This window comes from Camelus ferus, chromosome 13 (genome assembly GCF_009834535.1).
Source record: "Camelus ferus isolate YT-003-E chromosome 13, BCGSAC_Cfer_1.0, whole genome shotgun sequence".
Classification (NCBI taxonomy): domain Eukaryota; kingdom Metazoa; phylum Chordata; class Mammalia; order Artiodactyla; family Camelidae; genus Camelus; species Camelus ferus.
This window is the reverse complement of record NC_045708.1, coordinates 6,668,608-6,676,140: the sequence shown is the minus strand read 5'-3', so window position 1 is coordinate 6,676,140 and position 7,533 is coordinate 6,668,608.

Genomic DNA, 7,533 nt, shown 5'->3' with positions numbered 1-7,533 from the left:
TCTGGCCCAGGTTCCTATGAACTCACTGCCTCTGCCCTTGGACCTGGTTCACGTGAGTTTCCGTGTACACTACCTAAGCGAATGGAGTCTTCCCTAGTCCCATGGGACTCCCAGAGCCAAGCCCCCCTGGCCTTCAAAACTAGACATCCTGGGGTCTCCTTCTCTTCCCGATGCCGAGACCTGAGCTAGGGAGCCTGACTTGGGGCTTAGAGCTCTCACTCCTGTGGGAGGGCCTCTGCAACCTAACAAATCTTCAACTTGTGGGTTGCCCACCCTGGGGGTATGGGCCCAATTATCTCACAAGCACACCCCTCCTACTGTCCTGTTGTGGTTCCCTCTTTATGTTTCCTAGTTGCAGAAGATCCTAACACTTAAAACTTTTAATAAAATGCCTGAAGAAACAGACAGCTGCAGGGGTAAAAGGATGAGGGTTCAAACTAAAACAAATCCTATCTTGGTTTTGTGAGCTGCATAAGTGGGGAATTTTTTTAAATTCTGACTTCCACAGATGATTAGATAAAGAAGTTTGGGATTTGCAGATACTAACTACTACTTATAAAATAGATAAATAACGAAGTCCTACTATATAGCCCAGGGAACTATATTCATTATCTTATAATGACCTATAATGATAAAGAATATGAAAAATAATATATATGTATAACTGAATCACTATGCTGTACAACATTGTAAATCAACTATACTTAAAAAGACCATTTGAAGTGGACAATTCCGTGGTATTTAGTATACTCTCAATGTTGTGCAACCGCCACTTCTGTCTAATTCCAATATTCTCTCATCACCTCAAACAGAGACTCTGTACCATGAAGCAATAACTCCCCATTCTGCCCTACTCTACAGCCCCTGGTGACCTCTAATCTATTTTCTGTCTCAATGAATTTGACTATTCTGGACATTTCATATAAATGGAGTCATAAAATATGTGGCCTTTTGTTACTGATTTATTTCATTCAGCGTAGTATTCTCAAGGTTCATTCATGCTGTAGAATGTGTCAGAATTTCATTCCTTTTTATGTCTAAATAATACTCCACTGTATGAATATACCACATTTTGTTTACCCAGCCATCTGTTGAGAGATACTTGGATATTTTTGCCTACTGTGAACCATGCCGCCATGAACATTTGAGTATAAGGATTTGTCTGAGTCCTTGTCTTTGACTATTTAAAGAATAGAACCCGTGGCTTCTCTTCCCACAGCCCTCAAGCACTGCCTTTCCCGGTTTGACTTTTGGTCCTCTCACTGTTCCCTGAAGGAGCGAGGAAGGACCAGCCCAGAGGTCGGCCTTTCTACATTGTACAGGTGCTGGTTTGCACATGAGGAGGGAGAAGGAATCCCAGCACTCAGGGCTGCCTGAAAGGGTCTGGGACTGCCTTTGTCTGCAGCTTCCAGGCTCTGTAGCTCCATTATCCTCTCCCTGAATCTTCCTCTTCCTCCTCCCATCTCAGATAACCCTGCTGTGAGGCCCTTCTTGCTGTAGAAAACAGAGCTAAGTTGGTGAAGTGTTTGAATTTCACTATTTGGAGGGATCTCAATTTAAACATCTCTCCTACTTAAAAAAAAGAAGAGGGAGAAGGGGAAGGGGGAGAAGAAGGGGAAGGAGAAAAAATTAAAGACAGCTGAAGCTTCCTCAGCCTCTGCCCTTTCCTCCTCCTCAAAGGTAAATAATTTGAAATTGCCGTGTGTCCCTCCTGTCCAAGATAGATAGATAGATAGAAGTTTTCTGGATCCTTTCTGTTGTCCTCCAGCAGCTTCCCCAGAGCTGGATGACCCCTTTCAACTTGTTATACGAGATTTTAAAATATTAAAAAAAAAATAAAAACAACAGCAACAACAAAACAATACGCTTAAACTATTGTTAGTCACATTTTCTATCAGCTGATGCTAGAGGCATTCTAACTGATACAGAACTTCATTTTGGAGTAGAGTGTTGCAGTAAGTCTCTAAAATGTGAAGCTGATTAAATAGATTTAGCTGCAAGAATCAAATGTCTGATAAAATGGATAAACAAGGCCCTACTGTATAGCACAGGGAACTATATTCAATACCTTGTAATGGCCTATAATGAAAAACAATATGAAAATAAAATACATTAATTTTATCCCAACATCCTCCAAAATTCTTAATTTGTTTCAGCATCAGTTCTAAAGTCTAAAGTCCAAAGTCTCATCTAAATATAATCTTAGTCAGTTATGGGTGAGACTCAAGGTAGGATTCGTCCTGAGAAAACATTCTTCTCCAACTGCGAACCTGTGAAACCAGACAAGTTACGTGCTTCCAAACTACAGTGGTGGAAGGCGCAGGATAGATATCCCCATTCCAAAAGGGAGAAAGAAGAAGGAAGAAAGGGGTCATGTGTCCCAAGCAAATCCAAAAACCAGCAAAGGAAATCCCATTAGAGCTTAAGGCTCAAGAACAGTCCTTTTTTGGATGGACCTAGAGATGATCATACTAAGTGAAGGAAGTCAGACAGAGAAAGGCAAATACCACATGATATCACTCATATATGGGATCTAAAAAAAATGAGACAAATGAACTTATCTACAAAACAGAAACAGACACACAGACATAGAAAACAAACTTATAGTTATCAAAGGGGAAAGGGGGAGGGAGGGATAAATTAGGAGTTTGGGATTAGCAGATACAAACTACTGTATATACAATAGATAAACAACAAGGTCCTACTGTACAGCACAGGGAACTATATTCAATACCTTGTAATAACCTATAATGAAAAAGAATATGAAAAAATATATACATATGTGACTGAATCACTACGCTGTACATCAGAAACTACACAACATGGTCAATCTACTATACTTCACTGTTTTTTTAATTTAAAAATAATATATATCTTAAAAAAAAAAAAACAGTCCTCTTTGATTTGATGCTCCACCTTCTGGATCCACTGGGGTGGTGGTCCTGCCTTCAGGACCACTGGGGTATTAATCCCTGCCCCAAGGCCCTGGGCATCAGCAGCCCTGCCTGTTGAAACCAAATCTACACCCCATATTTTAAAACCCAGGAAGCAGCCCTGATGATCTTCAAATTGCCTTCAAGACAACAACAACAAAAGCATAAAATAAAATACAATAGAATAAAAACAAACAAAAACCAAATTGCCTTCAGGGTCATTCTTCCCTTTTCTTAAAGAATGGTGTACTTTAACAGTCTTACAACATTATGGTCTCGCCTGTCCTATCTAAGAAGTCTGACAGCCTTCTTTCATTTCATCCATCTCCATTCCCTTCAGTTCAGCAAGATTTCTGCTAGCAAAATTCTATCTCTAGTCCTGGTTTCTGCTGAGATGACTGATTAAATTCATGGTTCACATACCCATCTCTTTATCAAATGGTGGTTCAATCAGCATGCTTAGTATTTTTCTCATAGCAGCCTTTTTCATTTTTTTTGCAGTATGGATAGGCTGAGCATTTTCCAAATCTTCAAGTTCTGGCTCCCTTTTGCTTAACAATTCCTTTGCCAATTTATCTCTCTCCTCTCATATTTTACTATAAGCAGCCAGGAGGAACCAAGACATTGCTTCAGTGTTTTGATTGGAAATCTCCTCAGCTAAATATCCAATAATTGTATCACTTGAAAGTTCCACCTTCCACAAAACACTAGTACACAAATGCAATTCAGCCAAGTTCTTTGCTACTTTATAGCAAGGATCAGCTGTCTCTACTTTCCAATATGTTCCTCATTTCCATCTGAGACCTCAGCAGAATGGCCTATATCATCCATATTTCTACCAACATTGAGTTGTTCATGATTATTCATGCATTCTCTAACAAGTGGCTTCCTCTTTCACTAGCTCTCCTCCTTTCTTTCAGAGATCTCACCAGAATCATCTAGAATGTCCATATTTCTATTCCCAGCAATCCAGGCTTTTTCTAGCATGTACCTCAAAACTCTTCCAGTCTCTACCCATTACCCAGTTCTACAGCCACTTCCACATTTACAGGTGTTTGATATAGAAGCATCCCACTTGGTGCCAAAAGCTTTCTGGTAGTCGGCTTGGGCTGCCATGACCAAATACCACAGACTGGGTAGCTTAAACGGCAGACATTTATTTCTCACAGTTCTGGAGGTTGGAAGTGCAGATCAAGATGCTGCTGGATTTGCTTCCTGGTGAAAACACTCTTCCTGGCTTGCACACAGCTGCTTTTTACTTACATGTTCTTTACCACGAGCATGTGGAGAGAGAGAGTGAGAGCTCTCTGGAGTCTCTTCTTAAAAGGACATTAATTCTATTGGATCAGGGCCCCACCCTTATAACCTCACTTAACCTTCATTACCTCCTTATAGGTTCCATCTCCAAATACAGTCAGGCTGGTGGTTAAGACTTCAACATATGAATTTTGGGGGACCCAACTGAGTCCATAGCACCCACACATAACCTTTTCCAATAAATTATTAAAATCTTTGCAACCTTGTTTCATCTATACACCTAATGTTTTGTTTTTGCTTTTTGGTTTTTGCTGGAGTATTTCAAAGCAAATTCCAAACATATAATTTTACCTTGCAAATATGTCAGTATGTCTTTAAAAGTTTAAAAAATAGTAAAACAAACAAACAAAAAAACACAATACCATTAATATATGGAGAAAATTGATAACTTTTAATCTAATATCCAGTCCATGTTCAAATTTCCCTAATTATCTAAAATGTCTTTTAATGGCTGGTTTATTTGAACAGGATATAAATAAGGTCCACATATTATATTTGATTGATATGACTCCTACTTCTTTACCTCTTTAAAAACAATTTGTTTTTGCCTCTTTTAATTTAGAACAATTCTCCTTTACTTCCATTTTTATCATGCTAAATTTATGGGTGAAGTAACCACTTAATTTATCTTCTAGAATTGAATTCCTCACATTCAGGGTTTGGGTGATAATGTCACTGTAACATGTCCGTCCATCTCCTTGTATTCTCTATAAAGCAGTAGTTAGACTTAAGGCTGATTTAGATTCTGTGTCTCCTTTTTGAAAAGGGTTCCCAGGTGCTTCTGTCGTATCTCTCATCGCATCACACACAGTGCCTGTCCCCACCTTGAGTGATAATGATTGATCGCTGGGTTCATTAGGTGGTGTCAGCCTGACCTAGCCATTGTAAAGACCCCACTGACTGTTCATTCACCTAGCAGCCACTGATGATCATTGCCCAGATCCTTACTTTCATTAAGGGTTGAAAAATGTTGATACTCTGAATCTATCATTCTTTTCTCACCAATTAGTTGGCATTCTTCTATAAATAAAAACTTCCCTTCCTTAACTCTGTGTTTAACCTGAACTATAGTTTGCACAAGAGAGTCAGAGAACTATCGCTTATTACATGCTGCTGCTTTAAGTCAAGTCCTGTAAGAGAAGCCGGCCCTTCTAGAGCTGGTTTGCCTGCAAGTGGAGGTTGAAGATTTCACAGCTCCACTAAAAGAGACGCTGTTTTCCTGTGACCTAAGACTCCCATAAGTTGGCACCTTGAAAGACTGGGGAAAAAAAAATCAACTGCTTTTATATCCTAAACTGAAGGTGGCACTTCCAGGTGCTGCAAAGCAGTGGTCTAACAGATAAGATTGCTCGAAGCCTCCCGGCTCTGCCGAAGGCCCACCTCATCTCCACCTGCTTTTGGCCTTAGGACTGCATCTCCAGCGCATCCCACATCCTTCCACTGCAGGCCCTTTGCACTTATTCTCTTGCCCCCAGCCCTCCACAAAGCCTCTTTCCTTGCCTTAGGACTCTGCTTAAATGTCACACTTTACTGAGATTTTTCTAAACCATCTTGCTTAAAGGGGAACCACCAACATTCTGTTTTCTGTATTCCCCTTCCCTATTTTCTTTTTCTTCTTTTATTTATTTAATTAAAAAATTTTTTGTTTTTACTTTTGGCGGGAGAGGTAATTAGGTTTACTTATTTATCTGTTGTTAGAGGAGGTACTGGGGATTGAACCCAAGACCTCATGCATGCTAAGCATGCGCTCTGCAACTTGAGCTAAACCCTCCCCTCCCTATTTTCTTCTTCTTATTTTTGGTAACCCTTACCACAGCATGTTTAACTTGTTTATTACCTATCTCCTCCCAATGGTCCATGAGGAGAAGTTTTCATTTTTTCCCACCGCCTCAATTCCAAGAATTAGCACGCTCCCTGGGACAGCAGGTCCTTCATACTTGGATAAATTAATAAATGCTGATAAAACTTTGCCTTCCCCTCACAGCCAGCTGTTTCAAAATGCCTCAGGGTAATACTGCTATGTTAGAAGGAGATTTCTAAGACGGGGTGGTCTCACGGCCCACAGCCCCCAATTTGGGTTACTCACTGCGTAATTCTCAAATCTGACTGGGTCTGCGACCTCAGCTAATCTACATACTGCCTGATTTTATCCTGAAACAATCTCCTGTTCTTTCTATTTGGTGGGATCACGATATCTAATTGGATTCACAACTGTCTTCTGACTTCATTCAGCTCCAAAGTCACCACTTCTAAGGTCAAACTAACAACTTGGTTTCCATTACTTAAGAGTTATATGTGATACTCAGACTGTAATTTCCTATAGATTTCTGTCATCCCCAGCAGACTGTAAGCTCCTTACAGGCACAGACCTTTCCTCTGCTGTTGCCCATGGACTCCCTAAACGCCAGCTTAGAGCTTAGTACATGGTAAGTGCTCAGTGAACGTGAGCCCTTCCCTGACCTGCCTTCCCTGGCCTAGACTCTGTGGTCCATCAATTCCAACCATCTCGTCAAGCTGCTCCCTCCCAAACCTCCCTGAAATTACCACCACCTTCCTTCTGCTTCCTATTGTCTGTACCCCTTCACGGCCACTGTTTCCATAACCCTTTGTGTGCTGCTTCAGTCCGTCCTCACCAAGATGGCAAAGTCCTCCGCCTCTTCTTACTGATACCTCGGGCGACTCAGTGAGCGCTGAACACTCCCTCAACCCTGAAACATTTCTTTCCTTTGCTTCCCTGTTTCTCCAGCCCCCCATCCCTGGTACATATATGTACTGTTCATTTGTACCTCAGGTATCTCTTTTCTCACTTTAAATACAGCCTCCCAGACAATCTCATCCATGTGCATAGTTTAGATGCTTGTGGCAACTTGTCCATGTCTCCGGACTCATCTATCCATTGTCTCCTGGCAGCCTGGCTCTCACTGGGCACAGGCACCTCAGAATCTGAAGCTCCAACTCCCCTTTCCTCTTCTGCTTGTTCTTTTGTTCCTGATGGACTTCAGCCTTCCTGTAGCTGCCTGAACCAAAACAGAGCACCTTTCTGAATTCTTCCCCTTCCAGCATCCCTGCAGCTCATCCATCCCCTTGGACTGTAGATTCTGCCTCCTAAATGGTTAGTTGCTTCTCTCCAGCCCCAGAGTTCTGTCCTCGTATTTGAGACCCAGGCTCCAGGTGTTCCTGAACCAGTATCACCCCACACTGTGATTTCCAAGGGAAACTGCTTTCTGAATCGCATCCCCTACTTATCATCTTTTTTTTTTTTTCTGTGGGCCCTCAGAGCCAG